Below are 25057 nucleotides of genomic sequence, written 5' to 3'. Positions count from 1 at the left end.
AAGGTGCTGGGATTACAGGTGTGAGCCACTACACCCAGCCAACTAGTCTCTCTTAATGGCCCTTTGGAGACAAGAGAACCAAGCCAAACATGAAGAACAAAAAGGGGAGACTTGCCTAAGAGAGATCAACACTTGTAAAGCGGTATTGGCATAAGAATAGAAAAATAGGCTAAAGGAAAACATCTTAAGTCTGCTTGGGCAACTATAACAAAAATGCCATAAAGTAGGGAGCTTATAAACATAGGAAACAACTTATTTATTTCTCATAGTTCTGGAGGCTGGAAATCCAAGTACAAGGCACCAGCAAATTCAATGATTGGGAAGGGCCCATTCTTCATAGATGGCACTCTTCTTGTTGTGTCCTCATACAGAAGAAGCAGCTAACTACTTCACTGGGGTACCTTCTTGCCCCCATTTATGAGGGCAGAGCCCTCATGACCTAATCACCTCACCCAAAGCCCCTTTTCTTAACACTATCATATCCGGGATTAGGTTTCGACATAGGAATTTGGGGAGGTAGGGAGGCACAAACATTCAGATCATAGCAGAGAAGTACAGAGAACCCAGAAGCAAACCCATATATAAATGGAACAATGCTGATGAATTGTTTAACAAATGGAATTGGGACGATAAGCATATCTTTGAAAGAATAAAAGATTAGATTCCTTTAACACCATACACAATACATGTATGGGCACTCACGCATGCACACATACACACCCCATTCTGAGTGGATTAAAGAAGCAGTAAATGTGAAAGAACTTTAGGTATTTTATAAGGAAATATATGAGACTCTGGTAGCTACCCTCCAAGATGGTTTCTAATGATCCTCACACCCTGGTATTCAAGCCTGTAATATTGTAATATTACAAGAAATAAATATTTTTATCTTTCTCCCAAGCTCCTGGGTCCCTAGCACAGAGCTCCTAAAACTCTTCCCACTTCCTGAGTAATAGGAGTGATAAAGCATCTTTTATTATAAATTTGATCTCAATCCCCAGTTCCTAAAACAAGAGCTTCTAAGAATTTCTGGAGTGACAAGAGTGTCCTTTGTATATTAATGAAGTCAACTGGTGAGTGGGGCCCCTAGATCGGTTCAGGATAATGGCCAGTGACTAGAAAGACTAAATAAAGCATGATTAGAGGGTTAGAACTTTCAGCTTCACCTCACCCTCAACCTCTGGGAAGGAAAGAGGAGCTAGAAATTGAGTTGATCATCGATGGCCAATGATTTGATTAATCATGTCTACACATAAAAGCCAAAACCATGGGGCTTGAAGAACTTCTGGGTTAGTGATGGCATCCATGTGCCAGCAGGGTGACGTACCCTAACTCCACAGGACAGAAGCTCCTGTGCTCAGGCCCCTTCTGTACCTCACCCTATATCTTCATCTGGACTAGGTACACCTCTGGGTAAGTAGGGAAAAACGAGGAGTAAGATGAGAGAAGAATGCATAAACTTCAGTTAATTAAGGTGAATTTTTTAAAAAAATTTTAAAATTTGTAAATGAAAAGTTAACTTAAAAAATTTTTAATTCTTAATTAAAAAAAAATCTGGTGACAAAGTATGACAAAGCTAGGACATGGGTACTTTAGTGCTCACTTTATTCTTCTCTATAGTCTTCTGGCTGCTTGAATAGTCTATAACAAAATATGTTTAAACAAAATGAATGGTAAATAATAACTTAGTCAACACTTTCAGCAGAAAAGATCAAACGAGTTTATACAATTGATCATAGAAAGCAGTACCACACACAAACACAAAATTAACAATAAGAAATTATGCTAGTATTATAAATAAACCCATGGGAAAATGTACAAATTCCAGCTCTTTAGTAATTTTTCATCCAAAAAATACCTGTTGAGTGCTAATAAGTCCAGCCATTATGCTAGACTCTGGGAAGACAGCAGTGAACAATACAGCTCTCATATTAATAGACTGAACTTATATTCTAAAAGGCAGAGACAGCCAACAAAAATATAAACAAATAAAAAAGTAAGATGCTGATAAATGCTATGAAAACAAAATGGATGACATGACAGAGATGAGGGAGGGAGAAAAGATACTTTAGACTGGGTGTTCTAAGACTGTCTGAGAAGACACCTGTCCTGAGAAGTACATAATGAAAAATCCTTCAAAAAGCTAAGGAAAGAGGAGACCAGGCAAGTGCAGAAATCCTGACATGAGAACAAACATAATCCATTTGAGGAATAGAAAGATTAAAGTGCCTAGACTGCAGGGAATGAGGGCGTGAGTATGAGACAAGATTAAAAAGGCAGACAAGGAAATCCAGGGGTGAATCCAGGTTTTAACGGAATTTTAAAGCTTATAAAATTGGGAGAAGAGCCCTCTTCAAAAAAAAGGAACACAAAACTATAAAAACAAATTTAGGTCCTAAACTGAATATTTATTCAGAATAAGAAAGAAAACGATATCAAATTACAAATTTTTAGAAGCTGCCAATTACATCAAAAAATACTAAATAAGAGTCTGGCTCCTCCGAGTTCTGGCACCAGGCAAGCTCACACCCACAGCCGGTGCACCAGCATCTCCCTCATGCCAGGTGATACTGCCAGCTCTCCAGCCACCACGATCTCCCTCACGCTGGGCACTGCTCTCTGGGCACCACCATAGCCCTCATGCTGCACATGCTCTTGGTCCATGCACAGTAGCCACAGCCAGCAGGGCTGGCCCTCACGGCCTCCTGTGCTCCCCTTCCCACCCCTAGGCTGGAGTGCAGTGGCGCAATCATAGCTCATTGCAGCCACAAAGGCCTGGGCTCAAGGGATCCTCCTACCTCAGCCTCCCGAGTAGCCGGGACTACAGGAGTGCACCACCACGCCTAGCTATTTTTTATTATTATCTCTGTAGAGACACAGTCTCATGATATTGCCCAGACTGGATTTGAACTCCTGGCTTAAGTGATCCTCCTGCCTCAGCCTCCCCCGTAGCTGGGATTACAGGTGCAAGCCACTGTCCAACTCAATTTTTTTTTTTTTTTTTTTTTTTTGAGATGGAGTCTTGCTCTGTCGCCCAGGCTGGAGGGCAGTGGTGCAATCTCAGCTCACTGCAAGCTCCACCTCCTGGGTTCACACCACTCTCCTGCCTCAGCCTCAGGTGTGAGTAGCTGGGACTACAGGCGCCAGCCACCATGCCCAGCTAATTTTTTTTTTTTCTTGTGTTTTTAGTAGAGACGGGGTTTCACCATGTTAGTCAGGATGGTCTCGATCTCCTGACCTTGTGATCCGCCTGCCTCGGCCTCCCAAAGTGTTGGGATTACAGGCGTGAGCCACCGCGCCCAGTCCCAACTCAATTTTATAATATAATTTTCTACAGAGAGAACACAGAAAATAGTTCAGTCTTTTGTTTACAATAGAGAATCAACGTTTATTTTTTACTACTTACAGTTTAGAAAAGTTTCAGCTTCACAACTATTGGTGATGCTATGTAAATGTCTCAAATTACTGAATTTGTGAAAAACTCTCATGTTTCTTTCACATGTGAGTTATAAGATTAGAAGATTATTTTTAAAAACTTGCAAAAAGTCAATCTTGGTTTCTCGTCCATTACCCACAGCCTTCCAGTGTTGGCTAGATGTGTCATAGGATGCATTCATATTGCTATGCAAACCTTCGGCCAAGCATCCTATAACCATGCCAGCTGCACTGGCAGAGTGCACAGCCATCAAATTCCTGGAAGGTATTCTTACATGGAGTCAGCTAGCAACAGCTAAACTTTAAAATGACTGCAGGTCACAGAAACATATCCCACTCATCTTCTCCTTAGGACTCCAGAACTGTCTTTGTCCATCCCAACACAGCCTGAAAGGATAAGGTGTGTGACAGGAAAGAAGACAAAGTGGAAAACTACAATGGCCTTAACCAATTTAGTCCAGCTTCAGAAAGATACTCTGCAAGTGAGAAAGGCCTATGCTTTATGAGCTTCAAGGTAAATACCTCTGTCCAGATCATTCTGAGCCTTAAAGATCATCAAGAACAGTTAAGATTTTTTCTTCTTCATGAGACAAGAAACCAGTGGAGGGTTTTAATCAAGGGATCTGAACTATGTTTTAACAAAAACACACAGGGAAATGCACTGACCTAAGGTTATCCTCTAACCCTGATCAAAAAGAGGTATTCAAGCACAAAGTAGAACAAAGTTATGCTTCCATCTCCTGAAAATCTGGGTTTCCTCTTTTTCCTTATCTCTGGATTATAGATATACACAAATCCAGTCATCCCATAATTTTCCCAAAGACTTCTAATTGAAAATAGAAGTAATAATTTCTCTACTTGTAGAGAAACTTGTAGGTTTTACAAACCTACAAGTTTGTAAAAAAAAAAGAATAGCAGTCTTTAAAAGCAGGATAGTCAGTTATTAAGTGTTGTTCTACAGCTATTTTAGGAATGGTGGTATTGTTGTTCCTAGCTGTGCTGCCCCAATCTTAATAGCCTGGCCCTTTCCATCAGCTCAAGAGACCACAAATATCTTCAATTAATTCTTTTTATACTTAAATTAGCAAAAGTTAAATAGTAAGTTCATTTCTACAAACAATTAAGAGCTCTGAATCCAACAAATAAGTATGTAATAAGCAAATAAAAGTAAACCAGTCAATCATGAACCCTGAAGTTATTAAAAGCACAGGGCGGGGGGGTGCGCGGTGGAGATGGTAAAAATGATTAGAAGCTGTTGAACCAGAAATGCTGGAGGGTGATGGCATTCCTCAGTCCTTCCTACTCACCCACAGGTCTCTTGCTCTGCCCTCCCATCCATGTTTGGGGAGAAGGGTCAAGAGAGAAGCACACAGTAGCTTCTCACTACACAAAGTCAGCCCTGCTACTGACATGCTAAAAAAGCTGTGAAGAAAAGGAAATTAAAGAAGGCAAAAAGGAAGAGGCCCATGTAAGAACTGACCTGAGAACACAGTGTGTAATGTAACATGCACATAAGAGAATACAGATACAAAGTTTAAAATTTAGGAGTGGGAAACACAGAATAAAAGGACTGTAGGATTAGGTTAATCTAGAAAACCTTGGTCCCAGAGTGGCTGGTGTGGAATAACTGCCAGTCATCATCTCATCCATAAGTAAGATCTTTGTAGCTAAATCATAAAGGCAACGACAAAGTGAATTTACATTTTTCAAATCCAATTACACACTGTGAAACTTTAACCTAGTAAGACAACATTTCAATGAGAAGCTAAAACAAGTGTAAAAATTTTGATCTAGAAAAATATCTGATAAAGGTAAAAATAAATGTTACCCATGCACATTTTTTTAAATTAACTAGATCTACAAGGCTCGTTATGAAAAACTAGTCCCTGCTCCCTCTCCAATATTTCCTTTTCCCAAAAGCTTTCTTTAGTTTATTCAGTGACTGTCAGTTGAGGAAGTTTGAGATATAGCTGTTTCCTGGTCCTGGCATCCTCCACACTTCCCACCCCCGACATCTCAACACAATCCTAACTTTGGTTAGATCAATATTTGAGGCTTATGTCATTATAACTACACAGTGTATTCAGAGCTGAACCAAGCAGTAAACAATAATTACTTTTCTTTTCCTGCATAACATTTTGTTTCCCTTGCAATTAATAATGGGTTTCCCACTTATTTAGTTTTCTACATACTTATCTACTATATATTTATCCCAATTCACCCCAGACTCTCCAGTCTGACAAAGCTCCTTTGAGTATACCAATTTGCCTCAGGTTTCTATCAATTTCATCTTCTGGAAGAAGTCTCTCCCTGTCTTCAGACTTGCTACCATCTGGACTGAGGAACCTGGGCCAGGTACACAGCTACTGTCCTAGGTGTTCCACCCACTCCTCTCCTACATTAATCTTCCTCCTAAAAACACCACTGCCACTCTCTCCCCCACCTCCATTCCCCTCAGATCCCACCACAAAAGTTTCATGGGAAAAAAAAAGTGTGTCGACAAAGCTTGGAAAACCTTGCAACATACAGTCGCTTTCTGGAATTCCCTAATGTATATATTTGAGAACCCTATTCTAAAAAAACTTTCAATTTTGATTAATCCAGGTATCTCTGAAACTTAATCAGAGACAATAATCTATTTTTGAGGAATACCTACCTGCTAATGATGTACACTTTGGGAAATGGTACATGGATGGTAAGCCACTTGAAGGCAGGGAATATAGCTTATTATCCTTTGCAAACTCATGACATCTAACATGGAACAAAACATAGGAAAAAACACATGCTGAAACAAACACAGGTTTATATAATAGTAGATGTCATATATCTTGGTCATATTCTAAAAGCTATTTCAAAGTACCAATGATCATCCTAGGTATATTATAACAACTCTATATACATTTCATAGAATCTCCACTATAAATTCATTATGTGTGAGTGCAGCTATCCCTGGGTATTCGTGGGGGGACTGATTCCGGGACCCACTAAGGATACTAAAATCCACAGATATTCAAGTCTCTTATATCAAATGGTATAGTATTTGCATATAACCTACACACATTATCCTGTATACAGGCATACCTTGAGACATTGCAGGTTCTGTTCCAGACCACCACAATAAAGTGAGTAACACAAATTTTTTGGATTCCCAGTGCATACGACAGTTATGTTTACACTATACTATAGTCTTCTGTGTAACAGCATTATGATTTTAAAATGCACATACCTTAATTAAGCATCATCTGAGCCTTCAGCAAGTCATAATCTTTTTGCTGGTAGAAGGTCTTGCCTTGACGGCTGCTGACTGATTGGGGTGGCAGTTGCTGAAGGTTAGAGTGGCTGTGGCAATTTCTTAAAATGAGACAATAAAGTTTGCCATATCAATTGACTCTTCCTTATGAAATGTATCTCTGTAATGTGTCATACTATTTATCCACAGTAAAACTTTCTTCAAAATTTGAGTTAATCCTCTCACACCATGTCATTGCTGTATCAATTAAGTTTATGTAATATTCTAAATCCTTTTGTTGTCATTTCAACAATGTTCACAGCATCTTCTCAAGGAGTAGAATCCATCTCAAGAAACTACCTACTTTGCTCATCCATAAGAAGCAATGCCTGGCCAGGGGTGGTAGCTCACACCTGTATTCCCAGCACTCTGGGAGGCGGACGCAGGAGGATCGCTTGAAGCTAGGAGTTCGAAAACAGCCTGGGCAAGAAAGCGAGACCCTGTATGTACAAAAGATAATTTTTTTAAAAAATCAGCCAGGCACAGTGATGTGTGACTGTGGTCCTAGCTACTTAGGAGGCTGAGAAGGGAGGATCGCTGTAGCCAGGGAGTTCAAGGCTGCAGTGAGCTAGGATCATGCCACTGTATTCTGCTCCAGCCTAACAGAATGAGACTTTGTCTCTAAAAAAAATTTTTTAATAAACAGATAAAAAACAGCAACTCCTCATCCATTAATGTTTTATCATAATACTGTAACAATTCAGTTCCATCTTCAGGCTCCACTGCTAATTCTAGTTCTCTTGCTATTTCCACCACATCTGCAGTTACTTCCTTCTTTAAAGTCTTGAATCCCTCAAAGTCATCCATGAGAGTTGAAATTCAACTTTTTCCAAACTCTTGTTAATGTTGATATTCTGACCTCCTCCCATGATTCATGAATGTTCTTAATGGCATCTAGAATGGTGAATCCTTTCCGGAAAGTTTTTCATTGACTTTGCTCAGGGCCATCAGAGGAATCGCTACCTATGGCAGCAGCCATACCCTTAGAAAATGTATTTCTTAAATAATAAGACTTGAAAGTTGAAATTAGTCCTTGATACCTGGGCTGCAGAATAAATGTTGTGTTAGCAGGCATGAAAACAACATTCATCTCCTTGTCCATCTCTATCAGAGCTCTTGGGTGACCAGGTCCACTGTCAATGAGCAGTAATATTTTGAAAGGAATCTTTCTGAGCAGTAGGTCTCCACAGTAAGCTTAAAATAGTAAACCATGCTATGAACAGATGTGCTGGCTTCCAGGCTCTGTTTTTCCACTGATAGAGCACAGGCAGAATACAGATTTACTGTAATTCTTAAGGGCCCTAGGATTTTTGGAATGGTAAAGGAGCACTGACTTCAACTTAAAGTCACCAGCTGCATTAGCTACGACCAAGAAAGTCACTATCCTTTGAAGCTTTGAAGGCAGGCATTGACTTCTCTCTAGCTATAGAAGTCCTGGATAACATCTTCTTCATCAAATAGAAGAGTGTTTTGTTTACACTGAAAATCTATTGTTTAGCGTAAACACCTTCATCAACGATCTTCGCTAGATCTTCTGGATAACTTGTTGCAGCTTCTACATCAGCACTGATTGCTTCACCTTGCATTTTTATGTTACGGAGACGGCTTCTTTCCTTAAACCTCATGAATCAACCTCTGTTAGCTTCCAACTTTTCTTCTGCAGCTTTCTCACCTCTCTTCATAGAATTAAAGAGAGTTAGGGCCTGCCTCTGGATCAGGCTTTGGTTTAGGGAAATGTTGTGGCTGGTTTGATCTGTCCAGACCACTCAAACTTTCTCCTTATCAGCAATATGGCTGTTTCGCTTTCTTATCGTTCATGGGTTCACTGGAATAGCACTTTTCATTTCCTTCAAGAAATTTCCCTTTGCATTCACTTGGCTCAAGAGGACTAGCTTTTCACCTCTCTTGGCTTTCAACATCGCTTCCTCACTATGCTTCATCATTTCTAGCTTTTCATTTCCAGAGAGACGTGTGACTCTTCCTTTCACTTGAACATGTAGAGGCCATTTTAGAGTTACTGACTGGACTAATTTCAATATTGTTGTGCCTCAGGAGTGAGAGAGACAGGGGTACAAGCCAGTTGCTGGAGCATTAAGAACATACACATTTATTAAGTTCATCACCTCACATGGGTAACAGTTCATGGTGCCCCAAAACAATTCCAACAGTAACATCAAAGATCACTGATCATAGGTCACCATAACCAGTATAATAATAATGAAAAAGTTGAAATACTGCAAGAATTACCCAAAATGTGACACAGAGACACAACATAAGCACATGCTCTTGGAAAAATGGCACTGACAGACTGCCTCAACTCAAGGTTGCCACAAATCTTCAATTTGTAAGAAATGCAGTATTAGCAAAGTGCAATAAAACAAGGTAGGCCTGTACTTTAAATCATCTCTAGATTATTTAAAACACCTAATACAATGTAGATACTATATAAATAGTTGTCACACTGTATCGTTTAGGGGAAAATAAGGGAAAAACGTATACACATGTTCAGTATGAACGTAACCATTCTTTTTTTTTTTTTCCTCAAGTATTTTTGACACACGATTGATAGAACCACAGATGCAGAACCCACGACGGGTATGAGAGGCGAACTGCATACCTATTATCTCAACTCCACTCCACTGGATAGAACATGCTTCTCTTTGCTTCCAAAATTAAGTCCATCCTCAAAAACACAATACGCCTAAAAACAACTCTGATTCATTATACCTTTAAACAACAGATTACTCAAACCAGAGCATTAAGTAAAATGGTTTTGTAAAAACTGTAAATACATGACACTAAGTTAATAATTCAACATGTATATTACAGTATGACTGTATATACTTTATGTTAATGACCAGAATTTAAATGAGACGAAGGATAAATGGTGAAGAAATCTTGCCTCCTTCCCTCATAAACAATTCGGACAAACCTAAATAAGGGGAGTCACTTATTCCAGTCCCCTTCTCTCAATAAGGAGGAGAGGAAGAGAAACATTCTGCCCCTGGGCGGCATAAAGAACAAACTGTGCTCCTGCAAGCTTCATTCAGTAGCTCTGGACCAAATGAATCAACATGTTTATCTGCTAATATAGCTGAGCTCATTTTAAAGTGTTATGCACTTAAAAGGAAACAAACTTTTTAAAAAATGAAACTAGTAAAAATTAGAAAGTTTTTGTTGTTTTAGCAAATTTAGTTAGGTTTATGAAGACCAAAAATTAACAGAATAAATCTTCTATTTTGTCAAAATGTTTATTCTCAACTGAAGAAGATTTAAGGAAACTCAGGCTCAAAAACATTTGATCTAGGGGTCAAGGACAGTCTGACTTCTTAGTTCTGCCAGCAGTTTTTTAAAGCTGCTTCCTGTACTAGGGAACGTTCACTGTTCTTGCACAAACAATAATAAAAATCATTTATACAAACACCTTGGTTATTCTTTCCTTTTAAATTCACTGTTCAGTAATAACAAAGACTACCATCATGATTCTAATAAACATTCTGAGCTTTTATTTACCATTAAATTTCTATCAATTTATTATTTGTGGGGAAACAATTTATTCACTTACTCAAAAATATGTCCCCAATGCTGCTAATCATGTGCCTGACATTACAGATAAAAGTCAGCAAAAGAGATACAGTCACTGCCCTCCCAGAGCTTCCAGTTTTGCTGACAAGATATTATGAAGTTTTATATATATATATATATATATATACACACATATAAAACCCGGACTATGAAAAGGGAAAAATATACCATGAAAGCAAACAACATGATCTGGCCCTGGGGGTCAGAGGATTCCTTTAGCAGTGATAATTAAGCTGAGATTAGCCTTACAATCACTAAACATGATTTGAGAAACACACATTCCAAATCATCCTAGGAGTAGGAATGCTTACAGCTACGTGGAGGAGGGGAGAAGAGTTTATAGGAGCCAAGGTAAAATCCATGACTTTAAAAATAAAGGTGAGAGCTTCATGTGTGCAACACCAGGAGATCACTTATCTCTGTAGGAAGAAAAGCAATGGCCATTCCTAGCATACTTTCACTCAAAAACAGGTTTCGTAGCTAGAATTATTTTCCAATAATAAAGCCAAACATCAGCTATCAATCTAATAATCTCCAATCATCTCAAATCCTCCAAACACATTAAAATGAATTTATAACAGTAAATGTATCACAAGCCTCAACACCCCGTATAAGCCCAGTAATGAAAAAAGATGTCTTAAGCTTCACATATTACTGGTCATCTAATGTTAGAACAGAAACAAACTTCTAGAAATCATCTTGTAATAAAACTCTTTTCACTGTGCAAATCAGGAGTAACACCCAAAGTGAAGAAGCAGCACTTACAATGTCACACATCTAGTTCAGAGTAGAACAGGAGGCTAGAGCTTGGACTGCCTGAGTCCACTCTCTATGCTTTTTCTACCAGCATACAGCAGCAAATACATGACAAGAAACACACGTTGCAAATAAATAAGGCAGAATTTTAAGATACAAATTGCATTTCAAAATTTTTATTTTTAAATTTTTTTAAAATATTTTTAGGGACAGGGTCTCACTATGTTGCCCAGGCTAGTCTTAAACTCCTGGCGCAAGCAGTCCTCCCTCCTCAGCCTCCCAAAGTATTGGGATTACAGGCACAAGCCACCATGCGTAACTCAAAATTTTTATACATTTTCAACTGACCCACACATGCCGCAGGCTCTAAAAAACAAATGCTCCCTCTTACCACATACCACAGAAGAGTGAAATTTAAAACAACAGCTGGGCACAGTAGCTCACACCGATAATCCCACATGCTATGGGAGGCTGAAGTAAGAGGATCTCTTGAGGCCAGGGGTTCAAGACCAGCCTGGGCAACATAGTGAAACCCTGTATCTATAAAAAAATAAAATTAGCCAGACACAATGGTGCACACCTGTAGCCCTAGCTCCTCAGGAGGCTTAGAAGGGAGGATTCCTTGAGCCCAGAAGATCAAGGCTGCTGTGAGCTATGATCGCACCACTGCACTCCAGCCTGAACAACACAGCAAAACTGCCTCAAAAAAAAAAAGAGGTGAAGAAAACGACTATTTATTGACTCCCTAGGGTCTAGGAGCTCGACTGAGTGGCTTATCTACTTTAATATCCATTAATCATCACAACTACCCTCTGCTTAGATATTATTCTCATTCTACTGAGACCCAGAAACACTAGAAAATTTACTTATGGTTACATAGCAGAAAAATGGCAGAAGTAGGATTTGAATTCAAGTCTAAATCTAAATCCATGTAGCCATTTTACCATTAAAAAGCATTTTTTCTTTTTTTGAGACAGGGTCTCATTCTGTCACCCAGGCTGCAGTGCAGTAGCACGATCACAGCTCAGCGCATTGCAGCCTCAACCTCCCAGGGGTAGGTGATCCTCTCGCCTCAGCCTCCCAAGTAGCTGGGACTACAGGTGCAAGCCACCATGCCCACCTAATTTTTCTGTATTTTTTTGTAGAGATGAGGTTTCACCACGTTGCCCAGGCTGGTCTCAAACTTCTGGACTCAAGCTATTCATCTACCTTGGCCTCCCAAAGTGCTGGGATTACAGGCGTAAGCCACTGTACCCAGCCAGTGTTTCTTCATTAAAAAATACTATACAATGCGGTTAGGTTTCCCTGGGAACTTACAAATGCCCATCTAATTGCTAATGAAACATCTTTTAAAGTTTGGTCTATGATAACTGCCATTTATAACATTATATCAAAAAGAACTACCAAGTTTTAAACAACTACTTTACAAACAAAATTTGGAACATATTCTTAAGTTAAATGTTATTCATATTTTCTTTTATAACATTCTTTTCAACCCTGCTGTCAGTGCCACCAGAAATGGGTGTTATCTACTCCTATGAAATGTTGGCTCAGACACAAGAAGAAGAGTATAATGCATGACTGCTTAAGAGAACCATAAAAATACAAGAACTACATTTTAATCATTCTGATTTCTCCATTGGTGGACAGCCCATTAACAGCTTCAACTGGGAGAGAGCATACTGCTCAAATAAAAGAACCCAGCAGTCCAAATAGAGCAAAGCACATCATTAATTAAAAGAATACCAGTTTTTACACAACTACCCACACCACAGGACTTTCTGCTTTCTCAGCTCTGCTAAATTCTGTTACCACTCACGCACCAGGTTCTCAGCTTCCAATATTTAGTTGACGTTGTTTGCCTGCTGTCATCTCTCATCTCGTTCTCTTTACCCTCATGGATTTCTGCTTTTATATGTGTTCACTATCATTTGAGTGGGGAGGGAAATACATGTCTTCTCTGATAATACTGGAGATTTTTTAAGTTTTCTTTTGATCCCTTATGGTACCTGTTTTCTCCCAGTGTTCCAAGTATCACTCCCTCTCCACCTCTCTATGTCTATTTTTTTTTTAATGTTGGAGTCTTCCCCCAGATGACCAATGGTGTTAGACTGTTCGTTCATATTTAAGAATAAGCCCCTGAAAACAACTAACTGAAAGATCTGTGTGGGAGAACAGGGCTTAACGATTGGTAGAATTCACTTAAGGTACTCTCAGCAGAAAGCCTATCAGTATCTGAAGATGCTGTTATCTTCAGTCTTCCACAGGAGGAGGATAGGACAGGCTTGACTGTGCAGTTCTGGAAGGAGAGCAGAGGAAGAGAGCTAACAGTTCTATAGTTCAGGCGTAGATTTCCCTTGATCTCCTTGTTTTAAACCAAGCAACAATCCACTGCTCCTGGTTTCAAAGTCCAGACAGCTCTTCATTAATTTCGCAGAGAATAAACCTTGTTCTCCTGAGGCCAGGGAGTTGGTAGTGAAGGGACTCACCTACCCACAAGGGCACATAGGGAGAAAATCGTAGGATTCCACCTGTCAGTGTACACAGATTTTCCAACCAGCTTCCCTGTTTTCAGCTCCATTTCTGACCCCTATCTTCCTTAGTATCTGGTGCCTCCAAATGCTGAGCCTCTTGGGAGCTTTGGACAGACACAGTATTGCATTTCTTACGGGTATTTTTGTGCACTTACAGGTACTGTGTGATTCCTCTGCAAAGTCAGTCACTACCTGTCCATCTGCTCATTTGAAAGAGGTATAGCAGCTTCTGTCTCCTTTTGTAACCTCTCCCAGTCTCTTTGTTTTCTTTCTTCCATTTAGGCAGGGATTAGGAAATAAGAAGAGATGTACAGGTGTAGCCAATCTGTCATTTTTGGTCAGAAGCCCTGAGAGAGCTCTTTTGAAATCAGCTATCTCAGGATACTGACTTAAGGACTAAATTAGTATTTCTCAAAGTCCGATCACAGACTTGCATTAGAATCCACAAGGATGCTTGTCCACACAGCAGTCTGGGTGATTTTTGCTTTTGCTGTTACATGGAAATCAGATTAAGTCACTCCCCCACTTAAAACTTCCTAATAAGCAGCTTCTCACTCCACTTAAAAGCCAAGGTCTTTCAAAGCCTAAAATGATATGGCCAATGTCTGTCTATCTCTGATCCCATTTAATACCATTCTTTCCAGCCACTTTTCTCTACTATTAATATATCCTGACAACACTGGCCTTCTGCTTATTCCTAGACCACCAACCAGTTTATTGCTATCTCAGGGCCTTTGCACATGTTCTTTCCTCTGCTTGTAATGTTCTTCTTCTAGTTCTTTGCATGGCCCCTTCTCATTCTTCAGATCTCAGTTCCAAGGTGGACAGACAAAATGTGGTACATCCATATTATGGAGTGTTATTTAGCCTTAAAAAGGAAGGAGATGCGGACACGTGCCACAGCATGGATAAACCTCGAAGACACTACGCTAAGTGAAATAAGCTAGTCACACAAATATTGTACGATCCACTTACATGAGGCACTAAAGCAGTCAAATTTATAGAAGCAGAAAGAATGGTTGTTGTTAGGGGCTGAGAGGAGAGAGAAAACAAAAAATTACTGTTTAATGGCTGCAGAGTTTCAGTTTCACAACATGAAAAAAGTTCTGGAGGCAGATGGTGGTGAATGGTTGCAAAACAATGTGCATGTACTTGATGCCACTGAAACGCGCACTTATAAATGGTTAAAATGGTAAATTTTACGTTATATATATTTTACTACAACTTAAAAAATACTTTTTTTAAAAAAGCAAGATAAAAAATAAGAGTTATCTCTTCAAAAGACACCTCCCAAGATCACTCTATGCAAAGCTCTCGCTCTCCTTTCCCCTGCCAGGTAATTATCTGGCACATATCATGATATACTTTCTTCCTAGAACTTACCACTATATAAAATTATCCTGTTTGTTTATTATCTGTCTGCCAATTACAGAGTAGGCACCTGGGATGTCTTCTAACACTACCTACACAATATGGTAATCAATATATGATAGGAAGACACTCAATACACATTTGGTGGCTAAATGAATTAACTATCTTCTAGGTCTCAACCCAGATCCACTAAATGGGAATCTTGGGATTCTCAGACATTGCTTTATTGGGAGAGAAAACTTGTTATTTATGACCCAAACAGCACCTCCCAATCCCAACAGCTGTTAGGACAATTTGACACAAATGACCTTTAAAATAGATATTCTCTGTTTTTACCACAAATATGCGCTTTTGATTGGAGGGTTAAACAGTGGGGAAGGTATAGATGAAAGAGGAGTTTCTAACATTTTCATATAGGAACGCCTCATAACATGACAATATAGTTCCTTTAATTTTTCTTAAATGATTAAGCATGTATAACTATTAGAAGAGCTTCCACATAATAAAACAGATCACTAAACATCTTTATGAAGTAATTCAAAAGTTAGGATAGAAAAAAAAACAGTTTTTCTTTTTTTTTTGTTTTTGTTTTTGTTTTTTTTTTGAGATGGAGTCTCGCTCTGTCACCCAGGCTGGAGTGCAGTGGTGTGATCTTGGCTCACTAAAAGCTCCGCCTCCTGGGTTCACGCCATTCTTCTGCCTCAGCCTCCCAAGTAGCTGGGACTACAGGCACCCACCACCACGCCCGGCTAATTTTTTGTATTTTTAGTAGAGACGGGGTTTCACCATGTTAGCCAGGATGGTCTCGATCTCCTGACCTGGTGATCCGCCTGCCTTGGCCTCCCAAAGTGCTCGGATTACAGGCCTCTCAAAGTGCTGGGATTACAGGCGTGAGCCACCGCGCCAGGACTTTTTTTTTTTTTTTTTTTTTAAGACAGGGTCTCACTGTGTCACCCAGACTGGAGTGCTGCAGTGGCATGACCACTGCTCACTGCAGCCTGACCTCCTGGACTCAAGCGATTATCCCACCTCAGCATCCTGATCTCCCATGTAGCTGGGACTACAGGCATGCACCACTACACCTGCCTAATTTTTAATTTTTTTTTTTTTTTTTTTTTTTTTTTTTTTGGTAGAGATGTGGTTTTGCTATGTTACAGGCTGGTCTCAAACTCCTGGGCTCAAGCAATCTGCCTGCCTCAGCCTCCCAAAGTGCTGGGATCATAGGCATGAGACTTTGTGCCCAGCCTTCTATTTATGTTCTTGATATTATCTAATTTCCTACAGGATTTTGTTCTCATATCTTCTCTCTCTTATCTTTCCATCTCACCTGGACAGTTCTATAGCTCACTCCTAGACAGCAAACAAACACACGTATCTCCCCATTCTAAAAAATATTCACTCACTCTTACTACATGTTCAACCTCTAATTTTCTCTATTCCTCTCCACAACATCCAGCTTTTTTGAAGTCTACTTTCTCATTTCCCATTCACTCCTTAACCCCCAACTCCACACTGGCGAACATGGTCATCAACCCCTTAACACAGCAGTTGCTCTCTCATTAGTCACCAATGAGCTCCTTTCTGTTACTCATCATACCTCCTTCACTGTTTTAATCTTGCTCCTCCTTTTAGATGACTTAAATTCTGTTCATCCTTAAAGTATGAGTGGAAAGTGGGGTAGTGAACCCAGACAAGACTGGGTGTGGCCCTAGCTTCAACAGTTACTGCACTTTTCTGAGCTGGCTGACATAGGACTGGTCTGTCTTCCTAAGGGATAACTGAACTAGGGCAGGCACTAGATCCTCATTTATCTTTACATCCTTGAGCTCTTTATATCTTTATATACTGTGTGCTTGGCACATTAAGCAGACACTCAATGGGGCTGTGGAAGGTAGGAAAGAAAGAAAATGGGGAGAGAATGGGTGGGGAAAAATGCAGGAAACAATTTTACTCATCTTTTTATCCCTAAGTACAAAGTAGAAAAGTTAACCATAATAGAACCTCAATTAATGTTTGGTGACTCTTACTGAATACATATATACTACCTATTGCATGAAGATTTGGGTTTTGTTTAATTTCATTGAACGTTTACATTTAAATTCTGAGAACTGCACATTTACCACAAAGCTATGGTTGTAAAAAATATACTGTTAATTATAGTTATAGTTGCTGACTCATTAAGCAAATTCATAGTTTTAGAAACATAGTTTTAGTCAATGAAGCAATAAAATATACTTTAGCATTCTTCAACATTCAGACTGGTGGTAGGGGATGATAAAGAGAGACAGCGAAGTTAGACTCAACATGAAATGAGGTAGAAATAAAAAGAACAACACTGAAGTCTGGCCATAGGGTGGTTAAAAGGCTCTGTAATTTTCCTAAAATTAACTTTCAAATATATGACAAAATTGTCATAAATAAGTTACTCTAGGTTTAAACAGCTTTTTTGAAAGTCTGATTTCTGTTACTTAAGAAAAAATAAAATGTCTCTAATTTTTAAAGAAAGCACACATAAACAAGCTGTTTTCAATAAATGCTCTTTTACTATATTTCAAAGGAAAACTATCTAGCACTTTGGGGCACTTATTAAATAGTGAAAAGAAAAATATTTCTTTCTAGTTAAAAAACGATGAAGACAATTCTTGGGGAGTGGGGGGATCCAAGTAACTGAATTCTGTATATAACTTAAAGTTCATTTTTTTTTAGCTCTTATTCTCTGTCTTATTTCCAAGTTTCTATTTCCTTTACTTGCTTTAAATGTCAGTATTCTCCAGAGTGCTATCCTCTCATCCTTCTCTTAAACATGTTCACTGAGCAATCTCATCTGTAGCAGAAAAGCACACTGTTTAGGAGTATACCTTCTAGGACCAAATGTGCCTGTGTTTGAATCCTGACCCTACTACTTGCTAGGTGTACAACCTTAGACAAGTTACTTAACTTTTCTGTACCTCAGTCTACTCATCTGTAAATCAAGGATAAAGCAGTGCCAACCTTACAGGGCTGTTGTGAGGACTGAGTTAATATATATCAAATGCTTACAATGCTGCCTGGCACATAATACGTTTTCTAACTAAGAGTGTTAGCTATAAGAGGGCCATATAATTTACCCACGGCACTTCTAAGATTTAAAGAAGAGATTATGGGCCAGGTGCAGTGGCTCACACCTGTAATGCCAGCACTTTGGGAGGCCAAGGTGGGCGGATCATGAGGTCAAGAGATCAAGACCATCCTGGCCAACATGGTGAAACCCCGTCTCTACTAAAAATACAAACATTAGCTGGGTGTAGTGGCGCACACCTGTAGTCCCAGCTACTCGGGAGGCTGAGGCAGGAGAACTGCTTGAACCCACAAGGCAGAGGTTGCAGTGAGCCAAGATCGCGCCATTGCACTCCAGCCCGGCGACAGAATGAGACTCAGTCTCAAGAAAAAAAAAAAAAAAAAAAAAGAAGAGCTTATGTATTAATAATCACACTGGAGCAAAAAGAGTAAGCCAGAACTACCTCAGGCAAATTAAGACAGTATCACCCAACTAGTTAGGATAAGCCATAAAATACGATGATATGCACCATTTCTGTCCTATAAATATCACATAATTAACCTAATAATGTTCAGTTCCAGTTAATGAAAACCTAGCAAATACTTAACTATTATTTCTGAAAGTGGGTTCAGTAGGGGTGATGGTTGAATAGGTCAAAACACTTCAGAAACATCAAGTTAAATAAAGCTAAGTATGTTGGAAAGATGAAGTTTACCATCTAGCCTACCCAAAAGTCACTGGTGTGCTAATTGACTTTATAGCTTAAATTAGTCTTATTTTGCAACTACAAAGTTATTCTGAAATGAAATTAAAATGAGCTACTAGCTTTTTAAAATATAAGGTATGTTATCTATGTTATTCCTCAGGGCCTATCCCATAATGAGTATTAAATAAACATTTCTTGAATGAATGAATGAATGAATGAATGAATACTAAAAACAATTTCTATTATCTCTGAACTATGAGAGATATGGAGATTGTAACAAAGAATGAAATCCTTAAAAGAAAAAAAGGTAATTCAAATTTTCTTGTTCACTACTTAAAAATCATTAAAAGCCATTTTTGAGCTAATAATTCCATCAACCCATGTATTTCATATGTAAATGATGAAACAGGACTTGCCATGCCATGGATAAAGTTTTAAAGACAGTAATAAAAATCTTTTCAGGGTTATTAAATATTTTATTTAAACACTACTGATGTTTATCCAGCCAACAAAAAAGTATAATAGCGCAAAGACTGCCTTCTGAATACTCCCTAGAGGCCAATCGGCCAGGTGTGAGAATTCTGAGGTTAGGGAAACTCTTTGAAACAGAGTTCAAGAAGAGCTACTTAGAAATAAAGAAACAAATTCAGATCATGATAGCCATAAAGCAGAATTTGCAGAAGGGAGCATCAAAAAACCAGGTGCAGTTTTGCATATTTACCAATTTAATCAACTCTTTCAAAAAAGCTGAAGCACTAGTCTTATAGTAGTGACCTGCAAAAATTATCGAGCCACATTTAGTCAACAGCAAATATCCAAGGGAAAATCTAATGCAATTTTTATATGGATGCTACTGGAATCTTATATCCAAAAACTGAAGAAGGCCAATCGAAACCCCAAACTATAATTTTATTCTTTCTGATCTTACGTTAGTTCCTGAAATCTGTTATGAGGAAAAATATTCCTATAGGATAAAAACAATAGTGGGGGCTCATACATATGGAAAATACTATGCTAAAAAGTTTGCATACATTCTTTCCTTTGGTTTTCACAATCATCTTAAATAATACCCGCTTGACTGTAGGAATCTTAACAGACCCCAAGGCCACAGCTCATTTCCAAATGCCTGGTCAGAATCTTCCTTTTTGTAAGTTTGTATACTTTTCTGCTGGCATAATTTCTCTTTCCTCAGGTATACTCCAACACAATACACTATTAAGCCTAACTACTGGTAAGGTAGAGTCAAATTCTGTTACGAAAAGTTCCATATGACCCCTCTACGCTACACGACATGGTAGCAAATGAAACCATGACAGGCAGCTATGACGAAAGTAGCTATACATTTATAATTTAAAGTAATATTCCTGGCTAGAATTTATTGGAAAGGAAATATCAAATATTGGAACTAGAAGAGACTTTAGGGACACTAATCAAAACAAAATTTTACTGAACATAAATAAGATGCATTTTTACTGTAAACTTTCCAGTCATTATTGTTGTTCTTAAAGAGACAAAGTTTGGCAAGTTTGGGAAGAGAAGCTGGAATTCTTGGTTTTACATCAAAACCAAGATCATTAATTTTCCTATAGTATACTAGGATTCCTTCTATTTTATATTTTTGTGTAACCCAAATTACTCTATTAAATAGTAGAAATTTGAGCTAGACAAAATTTCTAATCCATCCATTTATTTTTACAGGCAAGAAAACAAAGGCCCAGTGTGTCAAGTAGTTTTATACTTTGGTTGCATACACTTGGTTACCAAAAGAGTTAGGACTAAAACCCAGGACTTGATTCACATCCAGTGCTTTTCAGCAAAACAAAAAAGTCAATGCTTATCAGTAAGAATTTTAACAGGCCAGGCACGGTGGCTCATGCCCATAATCCTGGCACTTTCGGAGGCCAAGGTGGGAGGATCGCTTGAGGCCAGGAGTTTAAGACCAACCTGGGAAACACAGCAAGACCCCATCTCTACAAAAAAATTTAAAATTAGCAGGCATGGTTGCATACATCTGTAGTCCCAGCTACTAGGGAGGCTGTGGCAGGAGGATGTCCTGAGCCCAGGAGTTCAAGGTTGCAGTGCGCTATGATCGCACTCCAACCTGGGTGACAGAGTGAGACCCTGTCTCAATAAATTTTTTTAAAAAATTATAACAGTTATCACTTATCAAACACCTATTATGAGCCTAGCACTACTATATTAAAGATTCTATGTAATAATCTCAAATCCTCCCAACAACATTAAAAGTCCAGATCTATCTGCCTCCAAAGCCAGCTGTACCTTCCCTTCCATCATACTGCTTTCATAATCCCAAGGAGAAATCCAGGTTGGTAGGGCAAGTCGGGGACAGGATGGTTGTTTTGTTTCTTTTTGTTACTACTGAAGTTATCCACGTAGAGTTACTTCATTTTTGTGAAGGACTTAAAAATATTAGGTTATGTACATGAAAAACACTTTTACTTATAAAAAAGAAAAGGCTTCCACTGTATCTTTATGAAAACATAAACTAAAAAAGTTGTGAAGACTCACTTATATAAGCAATCAAAGATTAATTCCTTCCTAAGGAATGTGATTTTAACACAAGGCTTTCATTTGACCACTTGGTTTGTTACAGAACAAAGATGTACATGTACATACACACACACACACAGACATACATACATAAGACTGAAAGGAAATGTGCCAAAAATGTTAAAAGCCACTACTCCCCGACAACTCATAACCACAGTGACCTCCTTCAAGAAATGAGCACATAACCCAGGATCCAGACAATCAAGTTTGCCGTCCCCCTGACCCCTGGCTACCGTGATACATTAAGGGATGAAAAACTGACATAAGGAGCAACACAGAGTCACCTCTGAAATTTACCATATAACTGGTGAGAAGGAGTCTTCCTTCCTTTCAGATAGTGAGCCGTGATGATGTTGCCCTGAGGCTATAACCACACAACAGAAGCCTGCTTGAGAATGAAGCCACAGCAGGTGGAAACAGAGCCAGCCCACACAGCAGAAGAGGACCTTGACATCATCATCAGGGTTCTAGATCCACGCATGCCTGAGATCAGTCCATCTTGGATGCCCATTTACTTAATCTAATATATCCACTGTCTTTTACTTTTTTGCTTGACTGCTTGAGTTGGATTTGTGCTGCTTAAAATTTTAATAGTACTGACTAGTCTCAGAGAGAAGTCCTCAGTTAAAAAATAACACTACACTGCAAAATTTGAAACATTTTAAAATTAGGTCAATTAATCATTTTGTCTATCTAAAATATACTTTTAAATTACTGTAACAAAACTTTTAAAATTAAACTAGTAATACATTTAGTGTTCCTAAATAAGGTTATTCTAAATCTTTATGTATTAGCAATAATTGCACTTATTTACCACGTACAACATGATATTTTGAAGTATATACACATTGTAGAATAGTTAAATCTAGCTAACAAATGCATTACCTCACATAGTTATCATTTTTGAGGTGAGAACACTTAATATCCACTATATCTGCATTTTTCAAGAATACAATATACATGGCCGGGCACGGTGGCTCATGCCTGTAATCCCAGCACTTTGGGAGGCCGAGGCGGGTGGATCACGAGGTCAGGAGATCGAGACCATCCTGGCTAACACAGTGAAACCCCGTCTCTACTAAAAATACAAAAAATTAGCCGGGCGTGGTGGCAGGCGCCTGTAGTCCCAGCTACTCGGGAGGCTGAGGCAGGAGAATGGCATGAACCTGGGAGATGGAGCTTGCAGTGAGCTGAGATCGCACCACTGCACTCCAGCCTGCGTGACAGAGCGAGACTCCATCTCAAAAAAAAACAAACAATCAAACAAAAAAAGAATACAATACACATTATTAACTGTAGTTACCATGCTGTATAATAACTGCATTTGTAAATAGTATTAGAGTGTTACATTGCCTGATATTTTGTTTGTATTAACATTTTTCTAATGGTAGAACATACCACAACTTTACTCCCTTGCCTTTTCAAACTTCTGCCATACCACTCACCAACTATAGGTTACGTCAGGTGGGCAGAGATTTCTTCATTCACACTCCCGGGATACATAAATAGAAGAGGAAGTTCTAAAACCGTGATGATTCTGCCTTCTCCAAATTCACAGAGAACATCACAACCATCACAGAGAAGTTCCTCTTTTTCCCTCTTCTGTTCCTCAGTAATTCTTCCTTCCCTCTGCTCATCCCTCATGCTCACCTTCCCTCTGGACCAACTGGGAGTTTGCCTCTCCTCCTTTCAAAGATTAACCCCGTCACCTACGTTCTCATCTCCTCCCAACCTTCACTCCATCTTATTCTTTCTCTGCCAGCTATAGTATTTCCTACCACACTAGCACGTTCCCCTCTGCCATCACATATACAAAAATTTTCTCTAACTTAAAAAAAAATTTCACTTGACCAAGCTGCTCACTTTATTGCTCTCCTACTTTTCACTGACAGATTTTTCAAATGAATGGTTTAAATCTGGTATTTAAGCATCACTCTTCCCTTATTCCCCAAAAGTCTAGCTTCCTCCCTCCCCTCAAATCCCTGAAACTGAATTCGTGATATTTCTTTTATTGTCAAATCCAATCCCTTTAGTTTCATTTCCTCATGCACACTGCTGTATGTGGCGTTATTTACCTATCCTCTTGTAAAAACTTGCCCATTGGTTCAATGACATTATAATCCATTTTAGCTCTCTTGCTTTTGTACTTCTCTAAAGAGGTCTCCTTTTCCTCTCCTTCCCTTTTAGTAAAGTGTGTGTTTCTCATGTTCACTCTTCAGTCCATTCTTCAATGTTCATTTTCCATATGCTTTCTCTGAAAAATTATATCTACCATTAAAACTGTGTTGTTCTCCAATATAAGGCAAAATTACAACACACACACAAAAGGCTGAATAACCATTTTCCCTCCCAAATTAGGACTACTCCCAAATTTTCTGAAAATGGCATCACTTGTCTTCCCTAAAACCATGGCATGCGCACACACACTCCTCAGCATGCTTCCTATTTTCTATTGCCTAGAACACCCTTCTTCCTTTCTAACCCGAAAAAATTCCTATCAGTCTCAAATACCCCTTCATCTGTGAAGCCTTTCCTGCCACACACCCGTCACCCAATGAACATGACTTCCTAGTTCTCCCTTCTATAGAACCATGGCACTAAGTAGATACCTTCACTATAGCACTTTTTAAATGATTTTAGGTTGCTGTGTTTCTCATCTCACCCAATAACTATGTCCAGGTGCCAGGAGCACGTTTTATTCCTTTTGTTTCTTTAGTTGCTATAACATGATAGGCATGTACTTGGTAAGTATTTATTAGGGGAAAAAAAAATGCTTGAAAGGTCCCAGTTCAGAATGTCAGAAACATAATCAAGACACTTCATATACCTGCAGTGCTTTGCACGCGTCAAAGTTGAAAGTGCTAGCTTTGTGAATACCAAAAGCATTAACTGACTACACCAGTCATTCAGCATTTTGGTTTCCTGCCACAAATATACTTCTATCTTTACATGCATATGTGTCTTATCTTCTTAAATGGATAAGTACTTGCAGGCTACAACTTTTAATGTTAAGTACATTATATTATCTAGTGTGATTCCTTGTACCTTAGTACGGTCTCAATAAATATCACATTGCTATTTGATGTGTCTCATTGTTAGGAGTTCTAAAACTATCTGAGAGATGTCATTAACTTATTGTCTTAAATTAAATCAAAGTTTTTCAAAATTACTCATTAAGGAAAATATGCATACATGGAACTCAAATACCTTCAAATCCATTATCCAAATAATATATTAACTTTTAAAAAGAAAAGACAAGAGTGGGTTCTTTCAGTGGTAGTAATGCATCTTTCCTTGCAAATATGGATCTCAAATATGGATTACATATGGCCATTAAAAAGCAATTTCCCTATAATTCATAACGTAAAAACTGATTCAGGCAATATCATCAATGGAGGTAAAAGGCTATTGGGAACTATCATCCCACAGATTTATAAATGAGAAAAATAGGGAGCGGTTCCAAGACGGCCGAATAGGAAAAGCTCCAGTCTACAGCTCCCAGTGTGAGCGACACAGAAGACAGGTGATTTCTGCATTTCCAACTGAGGTACCGGGTTCATCTCAATGGTGATTGTCGGACAGTGGGTGCAGGAGAGTGGGTGCAGCGCACCAAGCGTGAGCCGAAGCAAGGCGAGGCATCGCCTCACCCAGGAAGCACAAGGGGTCAGGGAATTCCCTTTCCTAGCCAAGGGAAGGGGTGACAAACAGCACCTGGAAAATCGGGTCACTCCCACCCTAATACTGTGCTTTTCCAATGGACTTAGCAAATGGCA

At 38.9% G+C, this 25057-nt stretch overlaps 1 protein-coding gene and 1 long non-coding RNA gene across 7 annotated transcripts in view; both read right to left on the bottom strand.

Moving 5' to 3' along the window:
• AKT3 (AKT serine/threonine kinase 3) overlaps positions 1 to 25057 on the bottom strand; it is a 359588-nt gene that overhangs the window by 282646 nt on the left and 51885 nt on the right. The window contains exon 2 of one of the 6 annotated variants that reach the window (XM_054550217.2): positions 23360 to 23538. The exons of the other annotated variants lie outside the window; for them this stretch is intronic. The gene's annotated coding sequence lies outside the window, so the exon portion shown is untranslated. The remainder of the gene's footprint in view (positions 1 to 23359; positions 23539 to 25057) is intronic. 6 annotated transcript variants of the gene reach the window in all.
• On the bottom strand, positions 4247 to 23366 carry LOC129058220 (uncharacterized). The gene is made up of 2 exons (XR_008523199.1): positions 6662 to 23366; positions 4247 to 6186 (listed from the first exon to the last, which is right to left on the bottom strand). It is a non-coding gene; the product is annotated as an uncharacterized LOC129058220 (long non-coding RNA).

This window comes from Pongo abelii, chromosome 1 (assembly GCF_028885655.2).
Source record: "Pongo abelii isolate AG06213 chromosome 1, NHGRI_mPonAbe1-v2.0_pri, whole genome shotgun sequence".
Classification (NCBI taxonomy): domain Eukaryota; kingdom Metazoa; phylum Chordata; class Mammalia; order Primates; family Hominidae; genus Pongo; species Pongo abelii.
The sequence above is the reverse complement of the archived record's forward strand: the minus strand, read 5'-3'. Positions and strand labels throughout refer to the sequence as shown.